Source organism: Struthio camelus, unplaced genomic scaffold, assembly GCF_040807025.1.
Source record: "Struthio camelus isolate bStrCam1 unplaced genomic scaffold, bStrCam1.hap1 HAP1_SCAFFOLD_119, whole genome shotgun sequence".
NCBI classification, from domain to species: Eukaryota; Metazoa; Chordata; class Aves; order Struthioniformes; family Struthionidae; genus Struthio; species Struthio camelus.
The window spans coordinates 1-20,977 of record NW_027182590.1 but is presented as its reverse complement, the minus strand read 5'-3'; the positions used below and the strand labels follow the sequence as shown (position 1 = coordinate 20,977).

The 20,977-nt window shown below is 60.2% G+C and overlaps 1 long non-coding RNA gene across 1 annotated transcript; it reads left to right on the top strand.

Moving 5' to 3' along the window:
• The first annotated feature begins 1,006 nt into the window (after positions 1-1,006).
• Positions 1,007-2,269, top strand: LOC138064929 (uncharacterized). Its single transcript, XR_011138159.1, has 3 exons — positions 1,007-1,091; positions 1,676-1,762; positions 2,168-2,269. It is a non-coding gene; the product is annotated as an uncharacterized lncRNA (long non-coding RNA).
• Positions 2,270-20,977: the final 18,708 nt, after the last annotated feature.

The window sequence follows — 20,977 nt, the reverse complement described above, 5'->3', positions numbered from 1 at the left end:
AGGGATGGCGTTGCCTGGCGTGGCCCTAAGGGTTTGGTGCATACCTTGGCTCCTAGCTGGTTCCTGTCTTTGGGGTTGGGCCGCAGCTAGAGGTGGGAAGCAGGGTGAGGCGTGCGCCGGATGCTCCCTGCCGTGCTGCATAGCTAGCGTGGCGGGACCTTTCCAGTGTGCAGTTGCTCACAGCCTCAGGGCTAAAGGGATGGCCGTAGTTGGGATCGGGGAGGAGATTTCCTTGGGTCCGACTGACCCGCTGCGGCGGCAAGAGAGAAGGGTGCCGACGGCTGTTTGCTTTTCAGCTCGCTGCAACGGGTCGCTTTCTTGTTTGCCTTCCCAGGTCGGGAGGAGGAGATTGCCCTCTTTGAAAGTTACTTGAAAGCCTATGTGGATAAGAAAGCAAGCCACATCATGGCGTTTGAGGGCGTGACGGGCTCTGGAAAGAGCCATTTACTTACGGAGCTTGCCTCTTTAGGCCAGGCTGCTGGGCTCAGGTGAGTGTTGCTGACCGGGAGCTGTGGAACGCTTTCGCTGCCCAGCCGCTGATGTCCGTGGGCTACTGGAGCCCCTCTGCCCTCTGCCCGGGTGCGTGGCCCTTGGACTGCAGCATCCCTGCAAGGCCTGCAGGAGCTGCTGCTGAGGAGCAGCTGCGTGCCCTCCTGCTGCCTCTTGAGGGAGCTAGAGGTGGCTGCTGGAGCCACTGCTGTTGAGCTTCCTTCTTTGGGCCAGGCCCCAAGCAAAGTAGAGCCCGAGCTCAGTCAGGGCTTTTGGCCGTAGCTGCGGAGCCAAGAGAAGAAACCCAAGTGGCCCTGGATTCCGCCTCTCCCCTAGAGCTTAGTGTGAGAAGCCTGTGGCTGCTTGGGTCCCTCTCTGAATCTCAGTGCCTTTTGCTTCTGCATGGCAGGGTAGTGGCTGTGGAAGCGCTGGAGCTCAACCTGAAGCAGGTCTACTCTGCCATGCACATGGTGCTGGCTGTGGCCATGGGCCTGCAGGCCTGTAAATCGTGCAGTGCCAGAGAGCTCGCCCTGCAGGAAAAGCTCCAAGGGCTGGTGGAAGAGAGCAGCTACTGCCTCCTCAATGTGCCTTTTGTCGTTAAGGTGAGAGCGAGAGGCCTCTGTGGCCGTGGCGAAGGCCTGCTTGTGAGCCGTCCTGTGGCTGTTGTGGTTGGGACACCGTGCTGGGGAGTGGGCTTAGCTCCGTGGTGGGAGTAGCAGGAGGGTAGCACAGGCTGGGCTTCTGTTTGTGGGTCCAAAGAGGGGGGCGAGGGGGCTCCTTGTTAGGGGTGAGTGCAGGTGCCAGGCTGCTGCAGGCAGTTCCTGGTGTCTTGCTCAGCAGCCTGGAAAGGGCATTGCAGAGAGGCTTTGAGAGGGGGCCGATGAGCTGGTGCTGAGTTCACTGGTGCGTGAGCAGCCTGCTCCCTCGCGCGATTGCCACGGCGAGGGAAGAAGCTCTTCTCCGCCCTCATGCCTCCCTGCAAGAGCTCTGCCAGAGACCCTCAGCAGAGGGCCTCCGTTGTAGGCTCCCGGTGACGTGCGCGCTGCGTCTCCTCTCCACTGTGTGGGGGGAGAGGTAAGATGCTGAGGGCAGCAGAGGCGTTTTGCTCGCTTGGACTTGCGTGGTGGGCAGGTGTGCTGAACCGCCCTGAAAGGCTGTTTCTCTGTGACTCTGCTTTTCTGGCCAGTTTCCCCTGTCGGAGAAGGTGTCCAAGATGAGCGGTGCTCAAAGGACAACGGAATTGGGGTTGGTTTTCAAGAAACTGCTACAGAAGGTGAGCCGTTCTCCCCATCCTGGGTCAGAGAAGGAAAGCAAGGCCGCAGGCTGAGGGCTCTGCAGGAGAGTGGTGGGAGCTGGTGGGAGGACAGTGTACCGGAGTCATTGCCCTGCAGAGGCTAAACTCCGCGTGCCATGCCCCCTGATAACTTTGCTCCTGTGAAGTTGGAGGGCATGTGCTCCGGAGGAGGAGGAACGGTGTCTTTCCGTGCCACCGTGCCCGAGGGACCTTAAGAGTCTCGGAGCACGGAAGAGCGGGTGAGATTCCGAACGAAGAGGTAGCTGGGGAGAGGAGAGCGACTTCTGCGCGTCCTCTGTGTGGGGAGAGGCCGGCCAAAGTCTGTCCTGTGGAAGATGCTTGAGAATCCCTCAGAATCCACCCAGACCAACGTGCTTGTTTCAGATCGTTGAAGACGAGCTTGTCCTGTTTGTCATCGACAACGCGCACTACATCGACTCTGCCTCCTGGGCTGTTATGTCGCATGTGCTCAGAGATGTCCCGCTCTTTGTGGTCATGGGCTTTGCTCCTGCTCGCTACGGAAGACAGAGGCTCTGCGAAGCTGCAGCAGACATCATGAAGTTGCAGCAAACGACCCACGTTCATCTGGGAGAGCTGAAAGCTTCAGCTGTTGTGCAGAAAGCCTGCCGGGAGCTGGGAGTTGTCAGCGTGCCCAGGGCCCTAGAGACGTAAGTCCCAGGCGGGGCCTCGGAGCTCTTTGCGAGGGGTTGACCCGCTGCAGAGGGCAGGAGGGAACGAACGTGGTGGGGCAGTGGGGGGCGATTTGTTGCTGGGGCCGAGGCTCTCACTGGTGCCGGAGAGCATCTAGGCTGTTGGGGCCAGGAGAGACGAGGCTTGCAGCTCTGTGCCTTGGGCACTGCGCGCGACTCTTTTCCTGCGCGTTCCAGCAACCGCTGTATCTTCCGGGCAGCTCAGATGCCAAAGGCAGTGGGAGTGCTGGCCTGTTCAAAAGGGAGGTGTAGCTGTGGCAAAGAGGCTGGTCTGAAACGTGTCCCACCTTGCTTTGCCTGTGTCAGTCCCTGCTGGATCTGCTCCTTTCCAGGTTCCTGATGCAGAGAAGCTACGGGATCCCATATTACTGCGAGGAACTGCTGAGCGACCTTAAGCGCCACGACATGCTCTTGTTCCACCTGCTGCGGAAGGGCGAGAAAATGGAGGACAAGTGGGAGAGCCTCTTCAGTAAGCGCCGTTGTGGCTGACGGCCTGGTTGCTGTGGCGCATCTTCCAGAGCGCGTTGTTGCCCTGGGTTTCCCCTGTGAAGTTGGCCCAGGCTGGTGTTGCAGCAGTAGAGGCCTTGGCCTGGCTCAGGCGTGGGCTCCTGCATGCCTTGCTGCTGGGCTAGCCTAAGCACAGGCTGGGGAGTTTGGGTGGCTTTGTGGGGCGAAGCAATGCAGACGGGGCAGAAAATTGCAAAGGAGGGGAAGAGACGCTCCCTGGCACTGAGCTAAGCCCTGGTATTGTCTGGAGGCAGCATGAACGGGGGCGGTTATTGTGGAGCAGGGCGGAGAGTGGCGTGGCTGCAGTGTTCCTTGGGTGCAGCCGCGCGGTGGATTTATCACAGAATCACAGAATCACAGAATCGTTTAGGTTGGAAGGGACCTCTGGATATCATCTCGTCCAACCTCCCTGCTCAAGCAGGGTCACCTAGAGCATATTGCCCAGGATCACATCCAGACGGGTTTTGAATATCTCCAGCGAAGGAGACTCCACCACCCCTCTGGGCAACCTGTTCCAATGCTCTGTCACCCTCACAGTGAAGAAGTTTTTTCTCAGGTTCAGATGGAACTTCCTGTGGTTCAGTTTCTGCCCATTGCCTCTTGTCCTGTTGCTGGGCACCACGGAGAAGAGGCTGGCCTCATCCTCTTGACACTCCCCCTTCAGATACTTGTACACGTTGATGAGATCCCCTCTCAATCTTCTCTTCTCCAGGCTGAACAGGCCCAGCTCTTGCAGTCTTTCTTCATAGGAGAGATGCTCCAGCCCTCTAATCATCTTGGTAGCCCTCCGCTGGACTCTCTCCAGGAGTGCCATGTCTCTCTTGTACTGGGGAGCCCAGAACTGGACACAGTACTCCAGGTGAGGCCTCACCAGGGCTGAATAGAGGGGCAGGATCACCTCCCTCGACCTGCTGGCAACACTCTGCCTAATGCACCCTAGGATCCCATTGGCCTTCTTGGCCACAAGGGCACACTGCTGGCTCATGTTTAACTTGTTGTCCACCAGCACTCCCAGGTCCTTCTCGGCAGAGCTACTTTCCAATAGGTCAGTCCCCAGCCTGTACTGGTGCATGGGATTATTCCTGCCTAGGTGCAGGACCTTGCACTTGCCTTTGTTGAACTTCATGAGGTTCCTCTCCGCCCACCTCTCCAGCCTGTCCAGGTCCCTCTGAATGGCAGCACAGTCTTCTGGTGTGTCAGCCACTCCCCCCAGTTTAGTATCATCAGCAAACTTGCTGAGGGTGCACTCTGTGCCTTCCTCCAGGTCATTGATGAATATATTGAACAAGACTGGGCCCAGGACTGACCCCTGGGGGACACCACTAGCCACAGGCCTCCAACTTGACTCTGCGCCATTCACCACAACCCTCTGAGCTCGGCCATCCAGCCAGTTCTCAAGCCACCTCACCGTCCACTCATCTAGCCCACACTTCCTGAGCTTCCCTAGGAGGATGTGATGGGAGACAGTGTCAAAAGCCTTGCTGAAGTCCAGAAAGACAACATCCACTGCTCTGCCCTCATCTACCCAGCCAGTCATTCTGTCATAGAAGGCTATCAGATTGGTCAAGCATGATTTCCCTTTGGTGAATCCATGCTGACTACTCCTGATCACCTTCTTGTCCTCCAGATGCTTAGTGATGACCTCCAGGATGAGCTGTTCCATCACCTTTCCCGGGATGGAGGTGAGGCTGACAGGCCTGTAGTTTCCTGGCTCCTCCTTCTTGCCCTTTTTGAAGACTGGCGTGACATTGGCTTTCTTCCAGTCCTCAGGCACCTCTCCTGATCTCCAGGACCTTTCAAAGATGATGGAGAGAGGCCTAGCGATAACATCCGCCAGCTCCCTCAGCACTCGTGGGTGCATCCCATCGGGGCCCATGGATTTGTGGATGTCAAGTTTGGACAAAAGATCTCTAACCCAATCCTCCTCAACCAAGGGAGAGTCTTCCTTTCTCCAGCCTTCCTCTCTTGTCTCCAAGGTCTGGAATTCGTCAGGACTGGCCTTAGCAGTGAAGACAGAAGCAAAGAAGCAAAGATTTATGCTGCCAGACAGAAGCAAAGATTTATGCTGCCACGGAGCGCAGGGCCCAGCTGCTGTAAGACCTGCCCGGGGGGGGATGAATGCTAAAGGGTGGAAGATGGAGGGCAAGCAGGAGGTGACGGCCTGAATCGTCTCCCTTTGAAAATCGCTTTACGCTGCTCTCTTGCTCCGCTCAGCTTCTGTAACGGAGGCTTCCCCTGCCGCAGCCTCCTGGAGCTCCAGCGCGGGGAAGGAGCGCAGGGTGTGCACCATCAGACCTGACGTGAACCTGCAGAGCATCGTGCTTCCCTCCACCTTGAAAGGTGAGGGGCCGAGCCCCGCTGCGGCGGCTGGCGGCTGCACGGAGGTTCTTTCCCGGGGCATGGGCTAGAGAGAGGCTGGGTGTCTGTGTGCCCTGGGTTGCGACTGCCCAAGGGGTTTGGTCCCTAGGAAAGAAGGCTACAAATGTAGCGTCTGGTGTGGGGAAGCTAAGGCAGCCTCGGCAGCCTCAGGCTTGGGAGGGGGCAAGAGAGAGAGCTGTGGCTTGTTTTTGACAGGGATTGCGCTGGCTGAGGTGGACAGCATGAAGCCCTCGGAGCGGATGGTCTTGAAGTGCGCAGCCGTCATCGGGCCGACGTTTACCACCGAGCTGCTGTTACGCCTCCTTCCCAGGTGGACCAGGACCAAGATGAACAAGGCGTTGAATGTCCTGGTGAGAGGCAACATCTTGAAGTGGCTGAATGCTGGGAAGGTGCCAGAAGGCAGCAGTGTTCCCACCAAGGGGCCCGCCACCTCTCTGGAGGAAGAGAGCGGTAAGTGGTGATAATGCGCCCCCGGGAGCGTGGTAGGCTCCTGCTGCTCCCGGCTGTGTGCCTGGCGGGGCTCGCCAGGGCACGCTGCACTGCCCCCTCCGGTGGTGTGTAATGGGCCAAATGGCCGGCCTTGCTTCTGCTGCCAGCAGCCTCGGCAGCTGCTTGCGGGAGTGCAGCTGAAGGCTGTGCGTTGGGAGGGAGAGCGCAGGGCAGTAGCCTGTTGCGCAGGCTGTGCTGGTGTCGGCAAGGCAAACGGGTCCCTTTCACCCTAGCGCTGCGAGGCTCCGAGTGCAGGAGCGCTGGTTTCCTGCCAAGGATCCACGCCAAGGCCTGTCTTTCGTCCCCCGGCTGTGGCCCCAGCTGTGGCTGATGTGAAGCCCCGTTGCCTTTCAGGTGCCCAGAAGCGGTGCTTGGGCGAGACCGAGAAGACCGCGAGGCTGCAGTCTGGCGTCCTGACCTTCTGCACCCCACTGCTGCGGGAGGCTGCCTACGAGCTGTGGCCCAAGGGACAGAGGGTGGCCATGCACCGCAAGTGCGCGGCCTTCCTGGAGAGGCAAGCGCACAAGTGCCAGTGCTGCGGCGGAGGGGACTTTGTGGCCTTCCACCGCTTGGCCCTCGGCAGCGCCCGGGAGGCAGAGAGCTGCGACGACCGTGCCAGCGAACGCTGCTCGTCCAGCTGGGAGGCCTCCCTGCTCAGAAAGGAGGAGTTGAAGAGGGATGAGCTCCGTGCCACTCCGGGTATGCTAGCTGCCGTGCTTTGGAGCCTGGGCCCTCCGCACTGTGCTTGCGCAATTAATGGAAGCGCTGCTCTGTCTCAAGCGCTGTCCGCAGAAGCGTTTTGCTGAAGCCTAGGGATGCTGTCAGCAGAGGGGAGAGGCTTCCCTGAGACTAGCTTAGTCCTCCACTGAGGCCAGCTGCACCAGCAGAGCCATGCTGTGGGCACAGCGTAGAGCCTCTGTGCCCCGGAACGCCCTCCTGCGTTTCCCTGGAATGACCGGAGAGCAGCCCATGTCCTTGCAGTGACAAGAGCCTTGCGGTGCACCCCCCGGCCCCGCAGGCTGAGGCGCCTTTCCTGGTGGGTGTGCTACGCTTGCCCAAAACGTAACAGCCCTGCCGGGAAGGCAGCTCTCGGGGGAAGAGGCCAGGAAGAGAGCTGCCGTCGGTCCCTTTGACTCTGCTCTCCTCCCCTTTCGGATGGAGCATGGCAAGATGCAGCTCTTCCCGCGTGTGAGGTGAGGAAGCGTTTAACTCGTGCTTTGTTTCCAGGTACTGCAAAAGCCCTGCAGAAAGAGAAGAGCTTCTTGGAGGAGACTTTTCGGTGAGGAGAGTAGGTTTTGGTTACGTTGGGAAGTCAGCGGGCTCAGGGTCTGCAGAGGGGGCAAGTGGAGTTTGCAGTTGTGCCTGCTGGCTGTGACTCTAGCTCAGGAAAGAGCTGGCCTGTTGGGTGGGAGCTGGGATGGGGTGGCCCTGGAGATGAGCCTCTTGGAGGAAGCCAGTGGGATCAGGGTGACGATGGTCACGTTAGGGCGGAGCCAGCCCTGCCTTCCTAGCTGTAGGAGAGCAATGTTGCGAGGTGTGCAGGGGCAAAGCAGCCAGCGGGAGCAGGGGGGCTGCTGGAAGGTGGCAGAAAGGCCTGCTTGACTTCCTCCCTGTGGCCAAGAGCAGCGTTGCTCCAGAGCAGGGTCAGCAAAGGCACCAACAGCATCGCGTCCTCGTGGATCTTGTTACCGCTAAAGCCAAAGGAATAGTTTGCTAGGGCTTGAAAGGGGCGATGTTGCTCCTCGCCCCCGTTTTGCCCTGCCTGGCCCCGCTCGCCTTGGGCTCTGGGGCTACGGCGCGCGAGAAGACTGCTCAGCGCGCGCGGGTTGACGTTGCTGCAGTGGAAGAAAACGAATCCTGCGCCCAAGCGCTGTGTTAGTGAGTGGTACTGGCTTGCAGTCAGGGCAGAGCCACAGCTCTCGAGCGAGGAGGGAAGGCAAGAGCGGAAGGGAGGGAGGAGCACAGGGGGAAGACGGAGCAAGGATGGGGGGAGCCAGGCCACTCGGGGGTCGCCCGTGTCAACTGTAATGTGGAACGCTGCTGGGAAACTGTGGTTGTGAATGCGGGGGGCTGAAAGAATAAGCGGCCAGCCCTCTGCACGCCTGGGAAAGCTGTGAAACCCAGCGCTCCCGTATGGCGCGCATGTGCACAGGGCCTTGCTTGTGCTGCGCTAGAATATGCTGTTAGTCTAGGCAGACGGAGCGGTATAGGTGATGCTAGCATGCGTCGTCTTTCTGCGTGATCTTTGTCTCTGAGTAGAGCGGCAGAGCAGTTTCTGGCCAGGATGGAACGCGTAGCTACGGTGCCCAGCAAGGCCAAAGGGACGCCCGGTGCCGCGTGTGCCTGTGAATGCAGGGCCATTGTGGATTTGGTGCTTGTGCCGCTGGCTCACCACCACATGGCAATGGGCAACGATGGCAGAGCCCTTTATTACCTGCTGGAGTGCGCGGCTGCCTACTTGCACGTCTCCGACAACTACCTGGTGAGTCGCCCTGCTTGCCGGAGCCCACTGCACAAGGAGGCCTCTCAGTTGCCTTGTCCTGGGCAAGCCGATTTTGCCATTGCACTAGGACGTGCCTCTGTGGGGACTTGGGGCTGAACCGCTGGCGTCAGAGCCAGGCTTCTCCCCCCCGTTTGCCTCTCCTGGGGCAAGGGAGGCGGGGCAGAGAAGCAGGACCTTTGCACAAGGCGCACGCGCCAGGAGGTGGTGCGAAGGAGCACTCGTGCCCGTGGGCTGTGTTAGGGTGGGCATCGCCAGGGGCAGATGCGTGCCCTCCTCAGAGAGCTGCTGGAGGCAACTGGGAACGATGGGGCTGGATGCAGGCTCTGCCCCGACGCTCACCTGCTCTCTGTGTGCTTGTTCCAAGGCCTTTATGAACCTGAAGAAAGCAGAGGTCGTGAGGAGCTCAGCGGCTGAGAAAGCCGATGTGCTTGCCTGCTTTGAAGAAGCCACCTTCCTGAGCCTGAAAGGGGAGGTAAAGTGCCGGGGAGGTTCTGAGGGCTCTGCTGGTGGGTGGAGTTGGACGCCTTTGTGGGGGGTGGCGGCAGCGGCGATAGGCCTGGCATTTTGAGGCACGGCCGCTACCAGCAGCCTTTCCTGTGAGCGCTTCAGCCTCCGGCCAAAAGCGGTCGAGGCCCTCGGCCTCGGTTCAGGCAGAGACTTGAAATGTGGTGCGTGCTCAGTCGGAGCCCTTTGGGACTGTCTGAAGAAGCCTTCTCCTGTGCAGGTCTGCTACAACATGGGCTGCATGGAGCTGGCAAAGAAGACGCTCAGGAAGGCATTGAGCCTGCTGAAGAGAAAATTGCCCCTCACCTCAGCTGGCGTCGTCTTCCAGTTTCTGCTGGAGAAGTCAGAGCGTGCCTCCCACAGGAAGAACAAAGAGTCCTCCCTTCATCAAGAGGCAGGGTAAGAAGGCGAAGGGAAAGAGAAGGGAAGGAAGAGGCGTTTCCTGCGTGGTGCCGGGCACCTAGGCCCACACCTGCCTCGGCTTAAGCCCAGACTTTCCCTGAGCATAGGTGTTAGCATGGGGAAAGCTGCTGAGGGACCTGGAGGCTCCTGGGTGGGGGGAGCGGGCACGTGTTGCCTTGTGGGGGATGGTGGGGGTGAGAGCAGAGAGATGTTCCCAGGGAGCACAGGCTGCAGAGGAAAGGGAGCCGGCAGGGAGGAGCAGGACGTGGGCATGGAGGGGTAAGTGGAGGGGAGGTGTGAGAATGAGGAAGCTCGGGGGTTGCAGCCAGGTGCAAGGCTGCCGTAGAACAAGCCTTTCCCTCGCGGTGCCCGGCTTTGCTTCGCCCTCCCTGGGCTGTAGTGCCAACCCGTTCTCGCCAGCAGCGATCTTTCCCCGGTGGTGCTTCTTGGCTCTGCCGCTTCCATGCCTGCAGCCCGGCCTGCATCAGCTGCCGCCCTGCTGGGAGCAGGTGCAGCTGCCTCCTCTGTCGCCCTGCTTCCCCTGGCCCTGCCTGACCTGGCACTGTGTAGCTAGTGGCTGTGGCCCAGCGGTTTCTCTTGTGTGGCAGGAGGGAGAGGCTGCCCTGGCTGTTCCGGCAGAGCCACTGCCTTTCCTTGCTGCGGCAGCTCTTCAGCCTGGAGGGCACTTCCAGCGGCCGGAGGCTGTCGCGCCTGGCAGCGCTCATGAAGGTCAACACGGCCGAGGAGTCTGAGGATGCGAGTCACGTGAGTGCCTCCTCTCTGCGGCAGCAGACGCGTTTCTGACATAGCTCCTTTCCCCTGGCCCGCCTAGAGTACCAGCAGGGTCTGCCCGGGGCGGCAAGAAGAGGCCAAACGCGACGGAGTGGTACCCGTCCCTGAACTTTGCTTTACAAACTTCCAGCAGACGTGCGTTGCTCTTCTTCCTGGTAGTCGCTCTCATGGCGTTTGTTTCACCGTTGTAAGCGTTGGGCTGGTTGTGGCTTTAAGGCAGCACCCCGCTGGGGCCCTCGTCTCGCCACGGCCGCAGTTAGCAGCGGCAGTCCTAAGAACCGTTTGTCGTAGGGGTGAGAGCCCTGAGAGCAGAAGAGAAGAGAGAACCTGGCCGTTGGGTTTCTGCCCTGAGCCGTCTAGGCCAGAGAATCACCCTGGCGACATTCAGTCTTGTACAGTCTCCTGTCTGGACCGTTTTAGATCCTGTTGTCCTACATGGAATATGCGCGGTGCTGCCAGGACCTGGGCTGCCAGGAAGAGTGGCTGCAGTACGGGCGGGCGGCCATCCAGCTTAGCTCTGACGTCGAGCTCTTTGGAGGAGGGGTATTAAAGGCCGCCAAATTTGCCCAGGCCCTGAGCCATCTGAACCTCAGCCTGGGGAATCTGCCCCTCTCTGTCGACGTAGGTACGTACTGCCCCCGCTGCCTGCGAGAAGGCATCTCCGCAGAGGGAGCCTGTGCGAGCCTGCTTGTTTTCTTGGCAGGCTATCGCGCCAAGAGCCTGTGGATGGAGCTGGAGAAGCCCGACCTGGACTGCGAGGTTCTCGCCACGCTCTTTGCGGCGCTCTTTCTGCAGATGAGGTAATGCTGCTGCGGGACAGACTGCTGGTTGCGCAGGGTCGGGGGGCCACCTGAGATCCTTCTTGTGTCATTCTCTGCGCGCAGCAAAGAGGGCTGCTTGGTTTCTTATTGGATACTCGCTGGCTGTATGGACGCTGGTAAATTAAACAATGCCAAGGACCGTGGCTGGCTGTTGGGGAGCGTGAGTGTGTGCTGTGAAACTGCTGGAACAGTTCCTGGCTCGGTTCTGGCCCTTGCCAGGTAGCGCTTGCCGCAGGCAATTCCCAGGCCTGGTTTAGGAGCGAGCCTAGCGCAGGGAGGCGCTCGTTGTGTTGGGGGCGCTAGCCATGTTTGGTTGGGTGGACGCGGGCCTTTCCATGCCACGCGGCACCGGTGCCCGAGACGGCAGTCGTCCAGGGGGAGGTCTCGAGAGGAGCAGTTTCCGAAGCAAACGCGTCATGTGGGCGAGTGCGGAGGGCAGTGGGGAGCTGTGCGTGCTCTTTGGCCTGCTTTTCCTGACAAAGACTTTGATGGAAAGGTGAGTAGCTCTGCTGCTGAGCCAATGGGAAAGCACTGGCTTGCATGGGAAGGATGCCTGAGTTTTGCTCCGGGGCTTGCCGTTTGGGCCGGGGTCGCTGAGGCCTTTCTCCGGAGACTTGTTGCCAAAAGATGAACAACTGTCTGATGGAGAACCTCTGATGGCGATGCCAGAAAGAGCAGCACAGGGAGAGCGGGATGATGGGAAGGGGAGCGGGGAGCGTCCGGAGGTGGTGACTGGGATCCCACCCCGCGGAGAGGCTCCATGGAGGCTCGCTGTGTTCCTCCGCAGGTACCCAGAATGTGAGGAAGTGCTGCGCAGGCTCGAGAAGCAGGTGGCTGCAGAGCACAGCATCATTGGGCAGGCATACTTCTTCTCCTGCTGCTTAGACCTGTTGCTTTACGCTGGTAAGTGCTCAGTGAGGAGGGCCCCAGAGAGCCAGGAGGCTTGCAAAGATGCTTTTTCTCCTGCTACAACACGGACGCCAGAGCCTCCAGCCACGCTTTCACTTCCTGGGCCGAGTCCCGGGCTCTTTGGCTCTGGGTGTGTCTTTGTCTGTCTTTCCTGCCTCCCCTGTCTTTGTTTGCATGTTCTACAGGTGATCCCAGAGTGATTTCAAAATGCTGGCAATTTCCCTCTTTGCTTCCCGTGTTTTGAGATTCCCCTTTCTGAAACCTCTTCCCAGGCTCGCTCTGCTCTGGCTCCTGGGGAGGCGGGCATAGCAGTGCTGGGGGATGTGCCTGACCAGGAGGCATCTAACAGCCTACGCTATGGAGTGGCTGTCGCTTGCTGGTCAATGGCAGCGTGTGTCTGTCAGCGCTCGAAAGCTGCTGAAGAAAAGGGAATAGATATTTGTGTGGCGCTTGACTAGCCCTGAGGAGCTAGGCTAGAACTCCAGCCCTTGCCTTGTTCCTGTTTGGTTTTGCTTGCTCTCTGAGTGGTTTACCTGCCCAGAAATTCTCCAGCTGTACTTGAGCTTTGTCCTGCTACGAATGCCCGAGGGAAAACAAGGCAGCGGAGGGCGGCACTGCTTCTCTGCGATGCATTTGTATTACAGGCTGGGAGTACAAGTCATTTGAAGAGTGCAGGAGCTTCGTTGAGCAGAACGAAGCAAACCACATCCTCAGCTCGCACAACAGCATCCTGCTTGGACTGTATTCGTCCCTGGCTCTTTGGTAAGTTACAGAGGTGCTTAGACTGGCGAGAGGCCCAGGCAGTGGTTCTGGCAGGGGAGGTGGGAGCTCTGGGCCTGTCGTGTCCCCCGTGCCCTGTCCAACAAGGCGGCCGTCGCTGGGGTGTAGAGTACTTGATCAAGTACTCTACAAAACGTGTGTGTGTGTGTGTGTGTGTTTCTCTCTGGACGGTGTAGGTTTGGAAGGCTTGGGCAGTGGGCCGAGTTCCAGAAGCCCTTTGAAAAGGCCAAGAGGCTGCTGAAGAGAGCTGACGCCTCCGTTTTGGCCACCCAAGCATGCAGCCGGCTCCTGGAGTGCTACACGCTGGTGCTGCGGAACGACATTGAGCGCAGCTCGGCGAGGGCCCGGGAGAGCCGCAGCAGGGCTCTAAGGGTGAGGGAAGAGGAGGAGGGGGGTGTGCACGCTGTGAGGGGCCTCTAGGGAAAGCTGTGTTGCGAGCAGCAGTGGATTGGCAAGGCCAGGGCGAAGCAGCCGCGCTGGGATGGAGCCAGGCTAGAGGCAGAGTGTGGTAGTGGGTTAGAGAGGAACATGGCAAGAGGCTGCTCCCCCCTGGGGCGGCAGCAAGAGGTGGTAGAGAAGGCAGTGAGGTGACGGGGGTCTTCCTGGGCACGTGAGGATTCCCTTGTGGGGATGGGAATGGTCTGCAAGACAGGAGAAGAGACTTGCACAGCCATGAGCTAGCTAGTGAGCCCTGCTGAAATGCCTGCTGCATGTGAGGGCTTATGGCTCGGGAGAGACTTGTGTGGTATCTCAGCCTTGCTAGCTGCGTGCTCCTTGTGCCTTTGCGGCTGCTTTCCCCTTTGGGGAATAGGTGCGGTCCTCAGTGCCGAGCCATCGCCCAGCTCGATGACTTCTGCTGACGTGCCTCTCCGTTGTTCTCTCGGTAGCTTGTGGAAGAGGTTTTTGCTCGGTGCTCTACAAGCCCCGTCTTCTACCCCAGAGCCTACCATCTGAAAGCGTACGTTTTCTGCATGCTGGGTAACAAAGACCAGAGCCTGTTGTGCCTCAGGCAGGGCCTCCAAGCCTGTGAGGCGAATGGCAACCTCCTGGAGAAGACTTGGCTGGAGATGAGCGCTGTAAGTGGATCCTCTTTGCCTCTGAGTTGCTCCCTGGGCAGAGGTTTGGCATGCCCTAGGAGAAGGTGGCGCGGACTGTACTCCGGCAGGTCCACGTAGGGAAAGCCCCCAGCGAGCTTCAGGAGCGTGTGCCGAAAGTCCTTGGCGAGCTGGTAGGGGCTGCTAGCCCTCCTCAGCAGGAGGGCAGTGGCAGCTGCGATGCCCTTCCCTCAGGAGGGGCTGGAAGGACACGCGAGGGAGCAGCAGGCGCTGCAGCATGCCGCTCCTTCCCAGCATCTCTGCTGGGCTGAGGAGCGGTGGAGTGGAATCTCTGCCTCTCCCTTGAGCCAGCTCTGGGAGCCAGCCTGAACCTGGCTGGAGGAGGTTTCCTTTGCGTTCCCTCTCCTTGCCCTCCCTGATAGGCTTTTGCAGCACGGCAAATTGGGTGATGGGTGGAAGAAGCTACTGCAAGAGGCCTCGCTTGCCTTCCTGGACCGCGCCTGTGGCTCTGGGGACCTCCTGTTCTTCGCGGCTCTCACTTGGGCTTTTGTTTTCCTCAGGAGCGGTGGTTCACTGGCAAGGGCCCCGTGGGAGACTTGTGGCTGGAGACAGCGCCACGTTTTCCCCAGCTGAAGCAAGCAAAGCCTGAAGTCTGTAGCTGCAGGTACCTGCTGAAGCTGCCAGCACGGCCGAGCGAGGATGCTCTTCCAGGGGTTAAATAAAGAAACACTGCCATCATCTCAGCGTTCTGTATGGAGTCACAGACCACAGCAAGAGGACGCTGAAGGCGTGCCACGAGAGTCTCTGGCCTGTGGTTTATTGGGAAAGCTAGGCGGCGGGGAAGCCACCACCCCCGTTGTTAGTGCTCACAAGAGTCGAGGGCTGTAAAGCAGTGCAAGAAATTCTCTCCCCCTCGCCCTAGTGCAGTTCCCTGTGGCGCTGTGTAAGCGCTTGAGCCGGCTGCAGGAGGAGCTTGGCCCTGGTGTAGGGCCAAGTGGTTGCTGAGGTGGGGAGGGTGGGAGGGTGTTTTTCTGGAAGCGGGACTGGTTTGAAGTGTTCCCTAGTCAGAAAAGTCAACAGCACTAGCGGCCTCATCCTGTTGCCCTCTCCGGTTGATGCGGACGAGAGCTCCTTAGTGGAGAATGGATGTACGTGTGTGCATATAGATGTAGCCAAGAGGGATGCCCCTGTGGGCGAGGGCGCTGCTTGTGCTGGGGTCGGCCCAGCTCCCAGCTGAGCTTGCCTTGGGGAGCAGCCAGCCCTTGCTGCTCACTGGCAAGAGAGAGCGTTGGCCTAGGCGTCGTCACGCTGCTGCGCGCTCTTCCTGAGGAGGCAGAGCAAGCCTGCTCGGTCGGCCTGCATCGTCAGTCTCCCGTACGGGTGACCGCTTTGCCTGCCTCGTGGGAAGGAGGAAGGAGGAAGCGTGTGAGCTGGGCTGGCAAGCAGCGTTCCGAACCTGGGCCTGGCTCGGTGTGTGTGCCTGGCTGTCGCCAGCAGGTTGCAGTTGTGTGTGTTGGGTGCAAGTGACTTGTGCTTGCTTGGGAGACTTTGGTGGGCCCCGAGGCAGCAGGGGGAGCCTTCTGGAGGCAAGAAGAGAGACCATCTTGGTAGCCTCTCTCTGAGGGCTGAGGCAGCAGGAAAGAAGGCAGGCTGGTTTCTGCTGTCAAGTGCTCTGCTGTTTGAGGTCAGCAGCGCAAGGGCACAGGCTTGTCTAAAGCACCTGGTCCCCCAGGCCTGGGAGGGGCTGGTGCTCCCTCGCCTGGCCATTGCCTGAGGGAGAGGCACAGTCCGAGAGGGACACTGGAGGCTGCCTGGGCAAGCAGCCGCTGAGTGTCACCGTGTGGCAGGCACGCCAACTCGTGCAGCTGCTCCTCTGAGCGACTGGGGAGAAGGGCAGCTTTGGCGCGCTGCTAGCCCTCGTCCCCCGTAGAGCCCGGCTCTCCTCAGTGCTGCTGCTTTGGTGGCAGCAGTTGTGTGGCTCGGGGCAGCGGCTAAGGTGGACGGGGAGCTGCCTTTGCCTGCCTGGAGGCAGAGGGCCGTGCGTGAGCCAGGGTGCCCAGCGTGGCTCTGTTTCCCTGGGGCATGCAAGGTTTACAACAGCGTTCTCACTCGGAGCAGGGACCTGGAGCTGCCTCCTGCTGCGGCTTTGGACTTTGTCTTGCCCTCTCTGATACGTCGGTGCGCCGTGGTCCTGGCCCAGCCCTGTCCATCTCCTCCCGGCCTCCCCCAGGAGCCGTGTGGATGGAGGTTGGCTGTGTCCCCCGCTGCCCCCCCGGGAAAGCCCCACTTCTTTTTGCAAAGAAATACAAGTCCTCCGAGCAGCCCCGGAAACGCCCAGCTGCGTGCTGCAGTGGCCGTGCTTTTGGGGAAGCCTGGGCTGCTGGCTGTCAGCACGTCTGTTAGGCCCTTTGCGCTTGGGAACGTGGGAAGCAGCTGCTGTTTCGGCCACGGGTGGAGGTCAGTCGCTGTGCGAGCCTCCTTCAGCTCTGTACGGGAGACAACTGCGTCGCGCTAGCCACCTCTGAGCAACCGGCTCGGCGTAGGGAGGGAGCGGGGGGCAGCTTCCCGGCAGTTGCTGGGTAACTGTTAGCCAGATCAGCGTAGGCGACAGTGGACAGGTAAATGATGACACGCGGACGATGTCACTGTGAGCCGACTGTGACCTCCCCCGGCCCCTTGGTGACAGAGGGCCAGCCGCGCCTCCCAAAGGCCAGTGCGCAACGCTGTGCAGTGGTGTCTGGTCGTCCTCCCTGGTGGGCACGGTGGGTCGTCTTGTACTGAGGTACCGCAGGTACCCCAGGGCGCTGACGATGTCTTGTGCCTGGGAGCGAAGGTCAAAGCACTGCTCAGAACTGGGGGAAGTAGCTGCTTACGTCCCCGACCTGCTTTTGTCTGAGGACTTGAAGCAGGAGAACCGTTGCGTTCAGAACTTCCATGGAGTGCTGCTCTTTGCTGATGTGTCAGGTGGGTCAAAGCGTTATGAAGGGCGGGCACTGAGGAGGAGTCCCCGACCCGAGCCGCTGGGACTTAGCGGGCCTTTTGGAGCCCTGGTCGTCCCGCCTGTGGTAGAGAAGGGGTCAAAGGAGATGTCGTTTGCCGCTGAGGTCTTCCGCTTTGGGGAAGTAGCGCTCGGACGTAGCTGAGGTCACAGCCCGGGGGTGGTCTTTGCTGGCAGCAGCCCTGCGGCCTGCTTGTGGTCAGCCGTCTGCTCAGAGCAGCGTGCGTTAGGGAGCCCTGAGGCTGCCGGAGCAGCAGCTTGGGCCCGCGCTGTTGCCTGCAGTGCTCTCTCTGGAGCTTTGGGGAGGTGTGAGGTGGGCCAGGCTCTGGCTCATGGAGGCCTGGGAGAGGAGGCCTGGCTGCCTTGCCTCCCCCTTGTTAGTCTTTGTCAGGGCAAACTTGGAGGAGCAGCTGCTGCGCAGAGGAGCTGGCTGGCCAGGTGCTGCGTTAGTTGGCAAAGGCCTCGTGGGCTTTCTAGCTCAGGGTGTTGCCTGGCTGTAGGCAAGAGGGGAGGCAGCCGGGGGACGCGCTGGAGGGTGGCAGCCAAGTGCAGGAGCTAGGCGTAACGGGTGGGTGTGAGCATGGGGAAGGCGCCCGTCAGCGAGCGCTCAGAAGCGCGGGTGGAATTAGAGGGCTGTGGCTGCTGTCAGGGGCGCGCCTGGGTTCTCCCGGAGCGTGGTTCTCTTGGCTGGCTGAAAGCGACGTGGAAAGTGCCAGGTCCTTTGGCCCTGTAGACGCGTCCTGATTTCTTTGTGCCTGTGTGTCCCTGTTGCAGGTTTCACTGCTCTGACAGAGAAATTCAGCCAGAGCATCAGCATAGAGCGGGGTGCAGATGAGGTAACGCAAACCCTCAATCGCTACATGGGTGACATTTTGGAGGGTAAGTGCCGTTCTGCAGGACTGTGTGGGATTGGGGCACGACAAGAGGGAGGTGCTGGGCAGCCTGCTGCTGCTGCTGCTGCTGCTGCTGCCGCCGCCGCCTCCTCCTTGCGCGGGCTGGGGGTTCCTATGGGGCTGAGAGCCGCCGAGAGCAGCTGGGCTCTTCTGGCAGGTGCTTTCTGCTCCCCACAAAGACTAAGGAGGTGCCCGCTTTCTCAGCACCCACCCTTGGGCTTGTGGAGTGACCGCTGTTCAGTGATGGAGGAAGATTTTGCTGGTGTTGGGGCGCAGGGGGGAGCGGGGGCATCTAGCCAGTGTTAGTGCCCAAATGAGCTGGGGATGGGGGCGCTGACCAAAGTGTGCGTTGCCTTCCCTGGGGCCTTGTCACAGGGCACAGTAGCGTAGGTCCCAGGGCTGTGGTCCCTGTGAGCAGTGTAGCTGCTACGTTTGCTAAGTTGTGCCCCCAAAGCACCGCTGCTCTTGTGCTGCTGTCTGAGCAGAGCGGCTTGTCCTGCGGCCTTCCTGAAGAAGGCCTAGCTGCAGCTCTTCTTGTGTTTTTTTTTTGGTCTGCAGAGCTGCTGGCTTTTGGTGGAGACATCTTGAAGTTTGCAGGTACGTGTGCGTAAAAGAGACGTGGCCTTGTCTGCTGCAGCTGCAGACGAGTGCGAGGGGAGAGGGGAGACAGAGGCGCGAGCCGGCAGAGCCCCGAGGGGTGGCTCTGCTGGCACGCAGGTGCCCAGGGGGAGCTGCCGTCCCGGGCCCTGGCGGCGTGGCTGCAGTTGTAGCTGGCGGGGCAGAGGGGGAGGTGTGCCTGTGGCCAGGGTGCTGTAGTTGAGGAGGATGCCTTCACCCAAACGCGTTTTCCCTGGCACGCCTGCTGGCTTCCGCTGTCCCGGCCGGTGGGTGCAGGTCAGGGAGCGTCAGGTGTCACGAGAGCCGTCCCTGTCCCCTCGCTTTCCCCAGGGGATGCTGTGCTGGTGCTGTGGAGAGCAAAGCACGCGCAGCTGAGAGACACCATCAGCCTGGTGCTGCAGTGTAGCCAGCAAATCCAGGAGAAGTACAGGATCCGTGAGACGGACGTGGGTCTGAAGCTCCGACTGAAGATAGGTACGGGGAGTGCTGCGTTAGGCTGCTGCGCGTTCTCAGGCAGGCGTTCACGAGCTGCCTGCATGCAAAGTGAGCCGGTGGCTGGCCAACGTGCCGGTGTGGGGCCCCTGATTAGGACCCCCTCCCCGGCCACGATCGATCCTGAATCCATCAAGTGGGACGCCTGCGCTCGAAGCAGTTGAGCGGAAGAGCCTGGCTCCAGGGCTGAGCTTCAAAGTTGGCCTGGGAGGAGCTGAGCTGTGGCGGGCTGTGGAGGTAAAAATGCTCTCTGCATCAGTTGTGCTTGTCTCTCACCAGGGATCTCTGCAGGGCATATGTCCCTCCTGACTGTTGGAGACAAAAAGCAGCAGCACTTCCTGATCCTTGGCCAGGCCGTGGGTGAAGTGTGGCAGGCCCAAAACCTTGCCAATGCAAGTGACGTGATCCTGTCACCCAGCTGCTGGGAGCTCTGTAACCGGAACCAGATCAAGACCAAGAGACTTAAAGGCCAAAGCGCTGTGAAGGTGGGTGGGACGGCCTCTGGAGCAATTCTGAGGGCCTGGGCGTGGACGTGGCTGTGAGGGAGGAAGGTGTGAGAAGGGCGAGGAGACGCGCGTGGAGGGAGTTCTAGGTGTAAGAGGTGCTCCCGTAGGTGGGGAGCAGTAGCTGCTGGGGAGCAGTTTTGTCTCAGGGTTGTCTCTGGATTCTGCTGGGTGGCTTTGAAGAGGGGGTCAGGAGGCGCTGGAAGAGTTTGCCTCAACGGGTACTGTCCTCTGTGGGTCCTGGAGCTGTCCTCGACGCGTTTTTGTACTGTGTGCCTTTAGGTTACAGGCATGGAACGGATGTCTCTGTCGGAACGCGAAGACATCTTCTCCAAGTTTACCCGAGCCCAGCTGAACTACAGTTCTCCTGAGGCGTCAGGTGAGGCCCGTGTTCATGACGTTCTGTGGCTGCCCAGAAAGGTGGGGGCGGGCTTGTTCAGGGGCCAGCGAGGAACGCCCTCTGCCCTCTCCCCCTTGCAGTCAGCATTTGTGCCTTTGGCCCTGGTGCGCTTCAGCGGAGGCACTCGCTGCTTCCCCCTGCTTCCAGGGGCCTGCTCTGGCTGAGCACCTGCAGGAGGAAGAAATGTGCAACTGGAGGAGACTTTCTCTCCCTGAGTTCCAGTGCCAGCCCCTGCTTTCCAACTGCTTTTCCCTAGGCAGGCTCGTAGTGCCAGCCTGCCAGTGACCGCCTGGATTTTCCTTCCCTAGGCATCCTGAGGCCTGCTGTTTCCCTGGCCCCTCGGCATGCTCTGGGGAAGTTGCTGCGGAAGTACGTCCCCGCATCTGTTCTGAGGAAGGTATGGCCACAGCTGCCGGGAGCTGTGTTTATTTTGCCCCGAGGGGAGGAGTTATTCCTTCCGCTGAGAGCGCGTGCTGCTGCCCACGTGGGGGCTCTTGCTTGGTGTTTGCTGGGGGCAGTCCGCTCTCGGGGAGAGCTGGCTGCTGAAGGTGTGCTGCTCTCGTCTTCCAGATTGATGACAGACAGCCCCTGGACTACTTGTCCGAGCTACGGCCGGTCACCTGCCTCTTTGTCAAGCTGCAGTTTGCTGCCGATGTCAACTTAACGCAGATCTGCAAGGCTATCCAGGACAGCAGCGTGATGATGCTGGAGATCATCCGTCCTCACAAGGGCGAGATCAACAAAATCTCCATGTTTGATAAAGTGAGTGTGGGGGAGGAGCCCACCCCGCAAAAGTGTGGGCAGCAAACGAGAGGGCAGTGGCTCTCTCGGTCTACTGAGCAGCGGGGAAAGGAGAAGCAGCTCTGCCTCGGCGCTGGGATCAGCACCCTCTGGCTGGGGGTTGCCCTGAAGCTCTGCTGCTCTCGGCAGTGGCTCGACTCGCACGGCATGAGCCGTTTGCCGTAGGCGCTGTCCCAAGCTGTGCTGCCGCTGTCCTTGGCAGGGCTGCACGTTCCTGTGCGTGTTTGGACTCCCTGGAGAGAAGCTGCCCGACGAAAGCGTTCACGCCTTGGAAAGCGCTGTTCAAATCTCCAAGGCGTGCTCCTCGAGGCCTAGGAAAATCGAGTGAGTGGGGAGGCGCGTTGCCTGGGACTGCGCGGGGGAAGGAGGGAGGGATGGTTTCTCAGCGAGACGTGCCCTCTAGCTTGGCCTCCTCTGTCCCTGGGAGGAAGGAGACAGTGCCCTGAGAGGTGCCCTTCTTGCCCGCGCCGAGGAGGCGTGCTGAGGCTGGCTGGAGTCAGGGACTTTCCGCCCGTCACAGCTGTGCGGCCTTAGGGGAAGGGTTGAAAACTGCCTGGCTGCTCTCGGGAGCCCCTTTCACCTGGGGGCGTTACGCTGCGGAGCTCTGCAGGTCCCCGAGGTCTGCCCTGCCAGGGCGG